Here is a 16,705-nt window from a genome sequence, read left to right on the forward strand (position 1 = left end):
TAAAACTTTCTTAATTTTTTTTTTAATGTTCATTTATTTTTGAAAGAGAAAGAGACATATGGCAAGCAGGGGAGGGGAAGAATCCAAAGCAGTCTCCAGGCTCTGAGCTGTCAGCACAGAGTCCAATGTGGGGCTCAAGCTCATGAATCACAAGATCATGACCTGAGCCGAAGTCAGACACTTAAACAACTGAGTCAACCCAGGCACCCCACTTTTTTTTAACTTTTTAAAACTTATTTTCTGTACTTTTTCAGATGACTCTCATTTTTGTAACTTTTTCTTCTCTCTCTTCTCTATATATTCTCTACTTCTTTTTTCATTTTTGTGCTGTCTCAATTGCTTCCCAGAGGAGTACATGAATGAAGTGGCAAAGGGCTCATGTTGGGGACATTCCCCTTGTGTCATAATCCAATTCCTCAATTGGCTGTTTCTTCTGATGGACTTGGAAGAGTAGGTATGTAGCTTACCTGACAAGAAAGACATACATAGAAACATTTGTAATTTGATAAAATATTAAGAGTATGTCACTTATAAGGTCCTCTGTATCCCATAATCTCTTGCCTCCTAATTCTCTGGTTTTGTTTTGTTTTGTTTTGTTTTGTTTTGTTTTGTTTTGTTTTGTTTTTGGCCCTGGTTTCATGAGGGTACTGGGGTTATTTTGCAGTAGCTGTCCCCATTGTCAGACTATTTGGAGGCCTGGTGTCTTGATATGTATAACAGAAGCCTATTGGTTTTGTTGTCCAGTTTCATTGGACTTTTCTTCTCTTAATAGCATCCTATTCCCCCAAAAGAATACTCTGTTTCCTGTTCTTTGACCTAATCTTCAAGTAGAGTGGATTCCATTCTAAAGCTCCAGGGTGGCCACGTGATCATGCTAGGTATTTACAGCATTATATTTCCCTAGACACATTGATTGTTTCAGAGATGGACCCATGACTTAGTAAGAGCTAGTGAGACTTGGAGAAACTTGTGCTCAGATTTAGACCCATTAGCGTGTGGGCCTGGAATGGCTGTCGGCCATCTTGCTGCCATAAGGAGCCCGCATATGAAGCATGTGAATGCAGAGTTGAGGATGACATCATCTGAAATCCTGAGTCCAGACACAGATATACTCCTGGATTTTTTTAGTTAAGTGACCCAGTAAATTTCTATTTTTGCTTGAACCATTTATTTTTGTCTCTTACAACCAAAAAGGTCCTAAGAAGGTCTGTGTGAGCGAAAGAATTGATGTATCTGCCAGCTGACCAGAAGTGACCAAGCTTCTTGGCTTATAGCTGCCTAGATTACTGATTTGGCAATTGTCTGCAGTACATGAGAGTTTAAATACACCTTTTCTGAAGGTTTAGCTTTTGAGATTTACAGTTGAATTGGGCTAAAATATAATATTTAGCTATTCAAGCTGGCAGCAAAGACACTTGATTTGATGTAGCAAGCAGTGCCAGTGTCAGAACTAATAAATGATTCCATGTCAAAACAATAACAGGGCAAATCACCTGGAAGGGCAATTCAATCACTTCGGACTTATCGCCACTGGCAAAGGGAGCACTAAGCCACCTGCCTTCCTTTGCTAGACATAGTTTTGGGTAAAGCTGAGCTGGCAACCGATTTAGGTTTAGAAAATGGCTTTCGGAAATCAGTGCTGTCTTAATGGCAGAAATGCTCTTGTAATGATTTTCTAAAAAGTAACAGAAACATTGTGAAGCTTTGGGGTGTTAGGGATAAAAAAAGATGAAGGCCTCTTGGGGAGGAATTTGTGAGCTTGAATTAGGAAAGGGGAGCTTCTTTTATTTATTTCCTCCTTCAATTTGAGTATTTATTCAATGCATTCTAAGTGTCAGGCATTGGGTTTTAACAGTGATCTGTACAGATGCATTTCTCCGCACATGAACTCCAAGAGGGAGCAAGACAACAAATACATAATACAACAAATACATAAACAAGTGAATCAAATAATGATATAATACAGTTAACATTTAAATAAAGAGTTATGAGTTAAAGAGTTATAGGCAGAGGGATCTGTTTTGATGGAAAGGCTGCCTAATGGGGTGACGTTGACACTGAGCTGAGGAGGAGACAGTCATGCAAAGAGTGCAGGACAAGCATCCTAGCCAGAGGAAAGAGTACATGCAAAGACTGCGGTCAGACAAGAGTTAGGGACCTTCTGTGGCCTGAAAGAAAGCCAGGATGTCTGTAGCATAGTGACAGAAGGAAAGCATTCTGTTACGTGAGGTTGCAAGACAGTCTAAGGTGCAGTCAGGTATGTGAAGACTATAAAAAGGAGGTTGGATTTCATTCTAATAAAATGGGTAGACTTTGGACATTTGCTGATGATTGTTGCTTCTTGGTTCTCTGAGATTAAATGTGTAATTTTTTGAGGCAGGTAACCCAAGGCTTCTAGTGAACAGCATTGGCTTGTAGGTGACATCTCAACTTTGGATGTCTGAGTGTTTCCAAAATGAATGCTTAGTGCCAGCATAGGGAAAAGACCTTAGACTAAGATCCAAGGTGTCTGCATTTGTGTCTAGTTTCTACTGCTTATTATTGTGCAACGTTAGCAAATTTTTACTCCTCTCTGGACCTCAGTCCTCATCTGCAAATTATAAGGTAGGAGTGGGTGCTATATTCATCATGATTTTATGCTGAAAGTGACAGGAACCCAGTCCAAAATGACGTAAGCAGAAAGGAATATATTTATTTATCTGAACAATCCAAGGGCAATGACTCCATATACACTTAGATCCAGACGCTTAGATGAAGTCACCAGGAATCTGATTCTCCATCTCTTGTCTCTGTATTGGCTTTACTCTCTACCAGAACCTTTCTATATGGATAATTCCCAGTAGCTGCAGGCTAACATCATTTGTAGAGCTAAAAATCCTTATGCAAGAAGATATTTTTTCTCCTAAATCATGTTGTCAAAAGTCCCATGTTAGCATGCTGACTTGGGGGCATGAACCTAAGGCTGAACTATGGTCAAGGTATGGGAAATTAGATCTTTGTTGAAGTCTGGATCATGTGCTCACTTCTGGAGTCATTGTGAACCACATGAACCTAGAGCAGGGGAGGGGTACTTCTTCTCATGAAAATAGAAGAAGAGGGAACAGATATTGGACACTCAAATAAGACACATTTATGAATGCTCTTTTTGGCTTGAGCAATTCCATGAATCCTGCAGTGGAGAATCAGTCCTTTATACCCACACCCTAGTTGAAATTGGCCATGTTTCCACAAGAAACCTCTGCTTTAGCCTTTAATGCCAGGATTGTACATTTTTATTGTGTGAATTATTATGTAGTTACCAATTCCCTTCTACATTCTGCTCTTTGTCTCTAAACTCAGCAAATACCTAGACTACCTGCTACAATTCTTTATCATGACTCATAAAACTTAGGGAAGAGTTTTGCTTTGGTGCACCCATCAACTTGCTAGCTGGACAAATATCCAGAGCCAGAATTTGCTTCTTCATTTGTATTTTTCATATTGAATTGTTTGTTAAATTGCTGGAAAAATTATTTACTGGCTTATTGTTCAGCATTATTCTCGAGTTATCTGGTTTTAACAGAACTTGAAAAATGCTTTAAAAAATCGCCATGGGGGCGCCTGGGTGGCGCAGTCGGTTAAGCGTCCGACTTCAGCCAGGTCACGATCTCGCGGTCCGTGAGTTCGAGCCCCGCGTCGGGCTCTGGGCTGATGGCTCAGAGCCTGGAGCCTGTTTCCGATTCTGTGTCTCCCTCTCTCTCTGCCCCTCCCCCGTTCATGCTCTGTCTCTCTCTGTCCCAAAAATAAATAAACGTTGAAAAAAAAAAAAATTTAAAAAAATAAAAATAAAAAATCGCCATGTACTCCCCACTCTAATATCATTTTCCCACAAAGAACATGAAGGCAGCTCTCTAACATAACCCATATTTCTTCTCAAAGTATCTCCATTATTTCTGCTTACATTCTTGGTTCCTGTTATTCCTACCTGCTACAATGTCACATATGTTTAAATTCTTGATTTTCAAAGAAATATTGGCATCTGCTAGTCTGCCTTTCTGATTTCTACTCAGTAGAAGACACCTTTTGCTATTAGATTCTGCTCCATTATTAATTATTTTAAACGCATGACTTTTACAATGAGCTATACCATAACATTCGCCCTTTCAAAGTATATAATTCATCTGTTTTTAATATATTTGCAAAGTGAATACAGCAATCAGCATTATCTAATTCCAGAACATATTCGTTACCCTAAAAAGAAAACCTATAGTCATTTGCACTCAGTCCTCATTCAACTCTTAGAAATGCATGACTTTGTCTCCAGTTAGCTCCTTGAGGGCAACGGCAGAGACCTATCCTTTTTGTGTGTGGCTTTCACAGAAGCCTAACCCAATTCTGGGGCCATAAGAGGCATTAATAGAAATGTATTGAATTGGTAACTCATTATGTTGATTGCTATTTCAATTCAAGGCAAGGCTAAGAGGCCATGTCCTACAGTAGAAAGATACTGAGCAGGGAATCAGTTATGGGTTTTCTTTCTGCTCTGTCACCAACTGTGCCCTTAGGTAACTCTCTCCCTTTCTTTAAGCCTAATTTTGCTCCTCTGTAAATGAGGGGAATGGAATCAGTGATTTCTTTGGTGCCTTCCAGTCCAAACTGACATCAGGCACTGCTGATTGTGCAATCAAGATTGACTTGAGGCATAAGACAGTTTGTTGAAAGAAAACAGAAGGAATTCTTTCCATTTACACTGGGGTCTTTGGGAATATGTGAAACAACAAAGCTCTCTTCCAGGGACTGTGATTGGGAACGCACTGTAGTCTGGCTCGGTCATGTCTGCACCAGGAAAAGTGAATGTGTGTTATTCGTCCAGGTCTCACCCTTAGCCTTTGTAGGGAAGTTTACATGTCTTTGCACTCAGAGGCTTCTTTATGGAAACTATGAGCCAAAATACCATGTAGAAGTAAAAAAGACACAGAAAAACAAAACAAAACAAAAAACCCCACAAATTGTATGCTGTACTTTCTTCCTAATTTGAAGTCTGAGCATCTTTCCATTTCCAGCTAAGGAACACTTGTGGCCATACACTTGCCATCATCCCTAAGATCACCAAGGGTCTAGTGTCTTCGAAAACATCTTACCAAAAAAAAAAAAAAAAAAAAGTGAATCAATTCTACTTTTCATGCTTCCCAAATGAGTGGTTCAACGTCATGGAAATGAGATCAGAATGGTAAACAGACAGCTGTTCTGTATTTCTCCTTCCAGGGAGATGAAGGTCAAAGACACCTTCCTTCTGAGTAACAGATTCCTCCCAAATGGGGTGTAAACAAGAGTGCAGTGCAGCTCCTGTTTCACTGGGAAAGAAAAAAGGCATTTTGGAACAGCCTTTAGAGGTGTTGAACACACATATCTTTGATTCTGTTTTCTCATCTTTTTGCGGTGTCTTTCTTTCACAACATGAAGCCATTGATTGAATGAAGTTAGAATAACTTTTGACATAGCTAACCAAAATAGATAGCAAAGGGACTGGTTGCTAAGCAGAGCTCTGCTGGGTTCCCTGGCTGACAGCCTGTATTAGCATGCAGGGCTTTACAGAAGCAAATCCTTAGTTATTGGCGGCTGGTTGTTTAAAACTGCTACTGCCTCTCAGGTAATAGTGCGTCAGGAGCACATATAATAATATTAAAGAGGAATTACTGGAATTATATGCCTCCTTAACAGGATATAAGCTGCTTGAGGGTATGACTTATTCAAGCATATATTCCACCAGTGTTATTACTGGTGTGTGTTAGATTCTAGGCATATAATAATGAAGCCACAATTTCTTTTTTCTTTTTTTTTTCTCTTTTTAGACTCAAATTTGAGGGGAGAGAGGTGAGGGAGGGAGAGAGAAATAGGTATGATGGACAATTATTACTGTATCAGTGACCTCAGCCTTTTTTTTTCCTCCTGTTCAGCAAGACGTTTTTGGCTTTATTTTACCAATGAAAAAACATTAGGTATCTTTTTTTTCCTTTTCCCTCTGAGACGTGTTTTGCATTGATAGCATGTATTCTGGGAGGTTGGTGATGATGAGCTGGGAAAAAAAGGGAAGAAGCAAACAACCACAGGAGAAGCAAGGGGAAATAGGTTAGGAAAGGTGAGAGGCACTCATGCTGGGCACCTGTGCTAGGGCAAAAGGAGTTTTCCTAAAAATGTGTGGAAAGCAGTACAGAAATGTGTGGAAAGCCATGGGATGAGCCAGAATGCCAAGGGAAAAATTCTTTAAATGCATCGTGGGGGAGTTTTGGTTTTCAGAAAAACCAATTTTTTTTAATAATAAAAGTTGTAACTGTTTATTGTTAAAAATTCAAACAATACAAAAGATGATCCAATATTAACTAAGAGCTTCCTGTCTCCTCACCCTATTCCCTCAAGCCATATGCCAATGTCACTGTTCAAGAAGTAACCATCTTCAAAACTAGTGTACTTGCAGATAATATGCATGTAAATGTTAATATATATGTATACATAGATACACATATAATATATTTTAAACCAAAGAGACAATACTGTGTATTTTTGACATTCTGCAACCTTTTTTAAAAAATTTTTTTAAGATTTATTTATTGCTGAGACAGAGACAGAGCACAAGCAGGGGAGGGGCAGAGAGAGAGGGAGACACAGAATCTGAAGCAGGCTCCTGGCTCTGAGCTGTCAACACAGAGCCCGATGCAGGGCTCGAACTCACGGACTGCAAGATCATGACCTGAGCCAAAGTCCAATGCTTAACTGACTGAGCCACCCAGGTGCCCCTGCAACATTTTAAACTTAACAGTATAGCATATTTTCAGGTCAGTCGACTGTATCTTTCTCATTTTTAAAAATTATCCCTATAGTATTTTATTTCATGGAGATATTCAAATTTAATAAAACTGTTTCATTAATTGCTGGATATTTTTACAATATTTCCCAGAACATCTTTTAACTTATGTCTTTCATTTTTATGTAAACATTTTTGCAGAAAAGATTCTTAGAAGTTGGTTTGCTGGATCATAAAGAAAGTGCATTAATTTTTTCCATAGACTTTGCCAAATTGTAAGCCAAATATGTGTCACAATACTCTACAAAGGGTTTAAGAATGCATATTTTTTATATCTTCACTAGCTCCGCCTTTTGAGGAAAGAACTACAGTGTCGGTGAATTTGCCTCAAAATACTCAAATTCCTCTTTTTCCTTTTTCCTTTTTCCTTTTTCTTTTTTCTTTTTTCTTTTTTCTTTTTTAAAGATAGGCATAATAGTCTTACAAAGCCAGCTTCCCTGCTTTGTGGATAGGGCAACCCTTATGGGTATGCTCCAAGTCATGACTTGAATGTGGAAGTGTTAAAGCTTTTGACTCTTAGAAATACTTGTAAAGCCAGCTCTAAAGCTTCTGGGAGGATTCTGAGTGGCATAGAAGTGGAGTTCACTTTAGCTGTCAGCTTTTCTTAGAGAAAAATGTATCCACAGTTACCAACTTCATTCAACAGCCTTCACTGGGGGATTTTCAGTTTTCCCACAGGAGTTATTAAGTTAATAAGTAGGTTATCCATGTACATATATGTATCTGTCAAGTCAGTGGTAATGGACCATGTGGTCCATAGGTATAATAACAAGAACAACAACTATGTTCCATATTCCCCCTTCTTCAACAAATTTTTTAATGTTTTTATTTATTTTTGAGAGAGGGAGAGAGAGAACGAGCAGGGGAGGGGCAGAGAGAGAGAGGGAGACACTGAATACAAAGCAGTCTCCAGGCTCTGAACTGTCAGCAGAGAGTCTGACACAGGGCTTAAACCCACTAATGGTGAGATCATGACCTGAGCTGAAGTCAGACACTTAACCGACTGAGCACCCAGGTGCCCTTCCCATCTTATTTTGATCTTTGCTAATTTATCCCTTTTATGATCCATGTTGTGGCTAAGACAAGAAGAGTCCAACTCATTAACAAGCCATTTTGGTCCTAATCCCATAAAGAAATAGTACACTATTGTGTTTAAAGGTATAGACTCAATTTCTCTGGGTTCAAACCTGGCGCTGCCACTTACTAAGTGTTGACTTTGGGCAAGTTACTGACCGTCAGTTTTCTCATTTGTAAGATTGGCACAGTAAGTTTGCTTACCTCATTGGATTATTCTGAGAGTTGAAATAATGTATCAAAGCATTTAGAAGTTTACCTGGCATATACTAAGCATAAATTAAGATCTTTGTATGGCTGTCATTACCAAGTTGACACCCGTGTGGCTAGCCCTGGCTACAGTTTCTCATCATGTTGCACTAGCACTGCCTCCTCTTGGTGCTCTCTCTGGCCCTTGGACAAACTAGTTCATCTCCTCTGGACTTACTCAATTATCTGTGTCATCATCTGGAATGTTTCTCTCAGACAGAAATCTTCCTACTTTCTGTCTTCGCTCTTGACCCATATTTCTTGTTCTACCATTTCATCTTAAATTAACTACTATCTAACCATACCTCAGATAGCCAAGTGCTCTATTGTCTCACCTGGCCTTGAATCAGTGTTTTTCATTATCATGCCTGAATACACCAACTTGCTCTTTCCTCATCTGATCCTCAGCTTAGGTATACCTACGCTTTGTCAACGAAAAGTCTGGTTCTGAAGCACTGTTTCTGATTTTTTTTTCTTGCCTTTTCCAGTTTTTCAACTTTTGTTCAACGAATATCTCAAAAACCTTATTCATTATCAGGCACAGTGTGAGGTACTGGGGTAAGATGTGGACAACACAGACAGAGAGCTTACAGGATAACAGATAATTATCAGATTATCAATTTGTCATAGAAATTTAAAGTTGGAATTGTTAAAAGGTGAGCCACACAGTGTTAGGAGGCTCTGTACTAGGGGTATTTGACCTTTTCAAGAAGATCAGGAAAGGGAATGAGGTCCAGAGGATGGTTGGAAATGAATTACGCAGGTGGGGAGAGAAGAGTAGTGTGGGCTGGGAGAAGAGCTTTGGTGGAGGGAAGCATGGAAAGTGTTAGTGACCAAAAGAAGGCATTGAGGCTCAACCACAGAAAACAAAGGAATACAAGGTGCAAGATGAAATGAGATTGGATGAGATCACTCTAGGCCTTAAAGGCTATACTAAAGATTTAGTCTTTACACCTAGTGTAAATGAGAAGTCACTGGATAGTGGTGAACATAGCAGAGGGGCAGTAAGAACAGGACCAGATTACCATTTTGCTCAGGTCTGTCTGGACAGGACAGAGTGGATAATGGGTAGACCAGTTGGAATGTGCCTGAATAGGCATATTGGTAGCTTTGACAAGGACAGCAGTTGTAAAGGGAAAGAAATTAATGGTATTATGTGATATTGGTGATTAAATGAGCAATTTTGGTGGTAGGGATACAATACACGAGGGAAAGGGAAGACCTCAAGTTTTCTGATATGCACTGCCAGAAAGTGATGCTTTTTACTGCTATGGTAAAAGAATGAAATTGAATTGCCTGGATTTACTCAATTATAAATTATTTTCTCTAGGTAAAGCGCGTAATTTCTGAGTAGAAACTCACTCAAACTAGCTTGAGTAAAAAGTTTTTGTGTAAAGTAATAGGGAATAGCATGGAAGCTGTAGCAACATGACCTCTGGGAAACTGAAAGGCTTTCAGGAAATAATATCTCTTTGTCTGGCTCTCAAGACCCACTTATCTCTGCTTGTCTCTGAGACCCCCTCCAGTCTTCATTGTTCTTAAATAGACACTTCTTCAGGCTCTCTTGTATGTGGCTCCAGAATCGAATCCTAACTGATTAATGCCAACATTCAACCTTAACTGCCTACAGTTTCTAGATCTTACTTAAAATTATTGATAGAGGGAGGAACCAAGATGGCAGAACAGCATGGAAGCTTTTTGTGTGTTTCGCATCCGTGAAATACAGCCAGACCAATACTAAACCGTCCTACACACCTAAAAAACCGATTGGAAGATTAACACAACAATCTGCACAACCTGAACCACAGAATTCAGCAGGTACACGACACAAAGAGCTGAACTTGGGGAGCAAGAAGCCCTGAAAGGTAGGGAACCCCTTTTGCAGGCAGAGAGAGGACGGAGACTGGGGAGGGGGGTGAGCATACGGGAAAAGCACCCCTCCCCAAAAGCAGCTGGAGAGAAAGTGGAAAACTGGAAACAGCCACAGGGACTAAACTAAAAAGGGAGAAAGGAGAAAGAAGAGGGTTTAAATTCCATTAAGACTATAAACAAGGGGAGCGCAAAGGCTGCAACTCCGCAGCAGCTCGATAGCTGGCAGTGCTCTGGTGGGAAAGGTGATACCCAGGAACACAGTGGGGTCTGCGAGGTTCTCGGGCCACGCTGGGAAAAGCGGTTCCACTGCTGCAAGGACATTTGGTAGAGACTGTTGAAGCCACCTGGTCCCAGCAGACCCCGGAAGGCAGCCACATTTGCTGCTGCTGGGGCAAGGTCATTGAGGGTGAAGCCTGGTGTCAGATGTGTGCTGTGATTTTCCATAATCCCTGAAACGCTGCTACTACACTGTCTCACGATCTTTTTTGGGGACGAGCTGGCACATAGCCGCAGTCTTGGGGCACCGGCAACAGCAAGGTCTAGCGGGTGTTCCTGGGTGCAGCAGACATTCGGCCATTGCTCATTTGGCCATTGCTCGGTGAGGCCCTCACACAGAAGGGCAGAGTGGGTCAAAGCCTCAGTCCTTCAGAAGTAAGGGGCCGGGGAAAACAGCGACATCTGAGACAAAACTTGGGAGGGAGATACTGCCTGGGGCCTGGTCACAGAGAGGGGAAAAATGGGGAGTGGACAAGAGCTGAAGATGGAGGATGAGTGCGCAACTGCTGATCCGGGAGAACAAACTGGGTGGCTGGGTGGCACCATTTTTCAATGCTCCCATGCATGAGCATGAGCACTGACGAGCACTATAACAATCCACCCCAATAGGCTAGCAGGGCCATTTAGGGGAGAACAGAGCTGTTACACCGAGCCCTGTCCAACTGGGCCAACTTCACTCTTCAAGAACAAAAACCTCACCGCTGGCTTAATCTATGAACTATAAAGAGCTACATGGACTGACCTCTAGGGGAAAACAAAGCAATTTGAGTCCTACTTCAATCTGTTAGCAGGTTCATCCATTCAATTTTTTTTCTCTATTTCTCCTTTTACTCTTTTACAATTCTTTTCTTTTTCTTGAATAAAGAGAAGAAACTCATTTTAATTTTCAATTTTTATTAAAAATATCTGTCTTTAATTTTTATTACTATATTTTTTACTTTTGTGTAAATGTTTTCAAATTCTACTTTACTTCCATCATTTTATTTTAGTATACTTCAGTGTACTCACCTTTTCAAATTTTCAAACAATTTCCTTTTTTCTTTTTCTTTTATTCTTTTTCATTTCTTTTCTTTTTCTTGAATGCAGAAAGAGAAAAACTTCATTTTTACTTCCAATTTCTTTTAAAAATATTTTTATTTAATTTTTATTACTATATATTTGCTTTTATGTAAATTTTTTCAAATTCTATCTTACTCCCATCATTATATTTCAGTCTACCGCAGTGTATTCACTTTTTCAGATTTTCAAACGATTTCTTTTTTTGTCTTTTTTCTTTTTAATCTTTTTTCTCTTTTTCATTTCTTTTATTTTTTCTTAAATACAGAAAACAAAAAATTCATATTTTCTTCTTTTTAATTTTCATTAACAGTATTTTTCTATAATTTTTTCCATTATATTCTCTACTTTTGTGCATTGTAGTCTACTGTAGTGTATTCATTTTTTGAAATTCTCAAATGATTTCTTTTTTTTTCTCTTCCCCCCCTTTTTTTTTTTGTTTCTCTAATCTGTCAAGCCGCTTTCTACACCCAGACCAAAACACACCTAGGATCTAACATCATCTATTCTATTTTTGTTTGTGTGTGTGTGTGTTTTTAATTATTAGTTTTAATTTTTTTATTTTAATTTTTTTAATTTCAATTTTTCTACCTCATTAATTCCTTTTCTCCCTTCAAAATGACAAAATGAAGGAATTCACCCCAAAAGAAAGAGCGCAAAGAAACAACAACCAGGGATTTAACCAACAGAGATACAAGCAAGTTGTCTGAACCAGAATTTAGAATCACGATAATAAGAATACTAGCTGGAGTTTAAAATAGATTAGAATCCCTTTCTGCAGAGATAAAAGAAATAAAAAATAGCCAGAATGAAATGAAAAATGCTATAACTGAGCTGCAATCATGGATGGATGCAGCGGCAGCAAGGATGGATGAGGCAGAACAGAGAATCAGCGATATAGAGGACAAACTTATAGAGAATAACGAAGCAGAGAAAAAGAGGGAGATTAAGGCAAAAGAACACTATTTAAGACTTAGAGAAATCAGTGGCTCATTAAAAAGGAACAACATCAGAATCATAGGGGTCCCAGAGGAGGAGAGACAAATAGGGGTAGAAGGGTTATGTGAGCAAATCATAGCAGAAAACTTTACTAACCTGGGGAAAGACACGGACATCAAAATCCAGGAAGCACAGAGGACTCCCATTAGATTCAACAAAACCCGACCATCAACAAGACATATCATAGTCAAATTCACAAAATATCAGGCAAGGAGAGAATCATGAAGGCAGCAAGGGAAAAAAAGTCCCTAACCTACAAGGGAAGAGAGATCAGGTTTGCAGCAGACCTATCCACAGAAACTTTGCAGGCCAGAAAGGAGTGGCAGGATATATTCAGTGTGCTCAATCAGAAAAATATGCAGCCAAAAAAAAAAAAAAAGTTTCCCAGACAAACAAAAATTAAAGGAGTTTGTGACCACTAAACCAGCCCTGCAAGAAATTGTAGGGGGAACTCTCTGAGGGGAGAAAAGAGGAAAAAATATATAAATACCTACATACATACATACATACATACATACATACATACATACCAAAAGCAACAAAAGATTAGAAAGGACCAGAGAACACCATCAGAAACTCCAACTCTACAAGCATCATAATGGCAATAAATTCATATCTTTCAGTACTCACTCTAAATGTCAATGGACTCAAAGCTCCAATCAAAAGACATAGGGTAATAGAATGGATAAGAAAATAATACCCATCTATATGCTGTTTACAAGACACCCACTTTAGACCTAAAGACCCCTACAGATTGAAAATAAGAGGATGGAGAACCATCTACCATGTGAATGGTCAACAAAAGAAAGCCAGAGTAGCCATATTTATATCAGACAATCTAGACTTTAAAATAAAGACTGTATCAAGAGATGCAGAAGGGCATTATATCATAATCAAGGGGTCTTTGGACCAAGAAGACCTAACAATTGTAAACATTTATGCACCAAATGTGATAGCACCCAAATATATAAATCAATTAATCACAAACGAAAACTCATCGATAGTAATACCATAATAGGAGGAGACTTCAACACCCCACTTACAGCAATGGACAGATCATCTAATCAAGAATTCCACAAGGAAACAATGGCTTCAAATGACACACTTGACCAGATGGACTTAACAGATATATTCAGAACATTTTATCCTAAAGCAGCAGAATATACATTCTTCTCCAGTGCACTTGGAACGTTCTCCAGAATAGACCATATACTGGGACACAAATCAGTCTCAAGTAAGTACAAAAAGATCGAGATCATACCGTGCATATTTTCAGACCACAATGCTATGAAACTCAAAATCAACCACAAGAAAAAATTTGGAAAGGTAACAAATACTTGGAGACTGAAGAACATGCTACTAAAGAATGAATGGGCTAACCAAGCAGTTAAAGAAGAAATTAAAAAGTGTATGGAAGTCAATGAAAATGATAGCACCACAACCCAAAACCACTGGGATGCAGCAAAGGCAGTCATAAGAGGAAAGTATATAGCAATCCAGGCCTTCCTAAAGAAGGAAGAAATATCTCAGTTACACAACCTAACCTTACACCTTAAGGAGATGGAAAAAAGAACAGCATATAAAGCCCAAAACCAGAAGAACAGGAAATAATAAAGATTAGAGCAGATTAATGCTATCAAATCAAAAAAAAAAAAAAAAACCCTGTAGAACAGATCAATGAAACCCAAAGCTGGTTCTTTGAAAGAATTAACAAAATTGATAAACCACTAGCCAGTTTGATCAAGAAGAAAAAGGAAAGGACCCAAATAAGTAAATTCAAGAAACAAAGAGGAGAAATCACAACCAACACAACAGAAATAAAAACAATAATAAGAGAATATTATGAGCAATTATATGCCAATAAAATGGGCCATCTGGAAGAAATGGACAAATTCCTACAAACATATACACTACCAAGACTGAAGCAGGAAGAAATAGAAAATTTGAACACACCCATAACCTGTAAGGAAACCGAATTAGTAATCAAAAATCTGCCAAAAAACAAGAGTCCGGGGCCAGATGGTTTCCCAGGGGAATTCTACCAAACATTTAAGGAAGAGTTAACACCTATTCTCTTGAAACTGTTCTAAAAAATAGAAATGGAAGGAAAACTTCCAAACTCTTTCTATGAAGCCAGCATTACCTTGATTCCAAAACCAGACAGAGACCTAAAAGGAGACTAAAAAGGTCTCCACTAAAAAGGAGAACTATAGACCAATTTCCCTGACGAACATGGATGCACAAATCCTCAACAAGATATTAGCCAACCAGCTCCAACAATACATTTAAAAAATTATTCACCACGACCAAGTGGGATTTATACCTGGGATGCAGGGCTGGTTCAATACCTGAGATTCATCACATCAATAAAAGAAAGGACAAGAACCATACAATCCTCTCAGTAGATGCAGAGAAAGTATTTGACAAAATACAGCATCCTTTCTTGATAAAAACCCTCAAGAAAGTAGGGATAGAAGGATCATACCTCGAGATGATAAAAGCCATATACGAGCGACCCAATGCTAATATCATCCTCAATGGGGAAAAACTGAGAGCCTTCCTCCTAAGTTCAGGAACAAGACAGGGATGTCCACTCTCGCCACTGTTATTCAACATAGTATTGGAAGCCTTAGCCTCTGCAATCAGACAACACAAAGAAATAAAAGACATCCAAATTGGCCAGGAGGAGGTCAAACTTTCACTCTTCGCAGATGACATGATACTCTATATGGAAAACCCAAAAGATTCCACCAAAAAACTGCTAGAACTGATTCATGAATTCAGCAAAGTTGCAGGATATAAAAATCAATGCACAGAAATCAGTTGCATTCCTATACACCAACAATGAAGCGACAGAGAAATCAAGGACTTGATCCCATTTACAGTTGCACCAAAAACCATAAAATACCTAGGAATAAATCTAACCAAAGAGGTGAAAAATCTATACACTGAAAACTATAGAAAGCTGATGAAAGAAATTGAAGAAGACACAAAAAATGGGAAAAGATTCCATGCTCCTGGATAGGAAGAACAAATATTGTTAAAATGTCGACACTACCGAAAGCAATCTACATGTTCAACGCGATCCCATGAAAGTAACACCAACATTCTTCACAGAGCTAGAGCAAATAATCCTAAAATTTGTATGGAACCATAAAAGACTCCAAATAGCCAAATCAATCTTGAAAAAGAAAACCATAGCAAGAGGCATCACGATCCCAGACTGCAAGCTATACTACAAAGCTGTAATCATCAAGACAGTAAGGTACTGGCACAAGAACAGACACTCAGATTAATGGAATATAATAGAGAACCCAGAAATGGACCCACAAATGTATGGGCAACTAACCTTTGACAAAACAGGAAAGAATATCCAATGGAATAAAGACAGTTTCTTTAGCAAGTGGTGCTGGGAAAACTGGACAGTGACATGCAGAAGAATGAACCTGGACCACTGTCTTACACCATACACAAACATAAACCCAACGTTGATGAAAGACCTCTATGTAAGACAGGAAGCCATCAAAATCCTTGAGGAGAAAGCAGGCAAAAACCTCTTTGATCTTGCCCGCAGCAATTTCTTACCCAACACGTCTCAGAGGCAAGGGAAACAAAAGCAAAAATGAACTACTGGGACCTCATCAAAGTAAAAAGCTTCTGCACCACGAAGGAAACAATCAGCAAAACTAGAAGGCAACCGACAGAATGGGAGAAGATATTTTCAAATGACATATCAGATAAAGGGTTAGTATCCAAAATCTACAAAGAATATATCAAACTCAACACCCAAGAAACAAATAATCCAGTGAAGAAATGGGTGAAAGATATGAATAGACACCTCTCCAAGGAAGACATCCTTATGGACAACTGACACATGAAAAAATGCTCCACATCACCATCATCAGGGAAATACAAATCAAAACCACAATGAGATACCACCTCACACCTGTCAGAATGGCTAATATTAACAACTGAGGCAACAACAGATGTTGGCGAGGATGTGGAGAAAGCGGATCTCTTTTGCATTGCTGGTGGCGATGCAAGCTGGTGCAGCCACTCTGGAAAACAGTATGGAGCTTCCTCAAGAAACTAAAAATAGAACTACCCTATGACCCAGCAATTGCACTACTAGGCATTTATCCAAGGGAGATAGGAGTGCTGTTTGTAAGGGACACATGCACCTCCATGTTTATAGCAGCACTATCAACAATAGCCAAAGTATGGAAAGAGCCCAAATTTCCATTGATGGATGAATGGATAAAGAAGATGTGGTATATATATACAATGGAGTATTACTCGGCAATCAAAAAGAATGAAATCTTGCCATTTGCAACTACG

Source organism: Lynx canadensis, chromosome A1, assembly GCF_007474595.2.
Source record: "Lynx canadensis isolate LIC74 chromosome A1, mLynCan4.pri.v2, whole genome shotgun sequence".
Lineage (NCBI taxonomy): Eukaryota > Metazoa > Chordata > Mammalia > Carnivora > Felidae > Lynx > Lynx canadensis.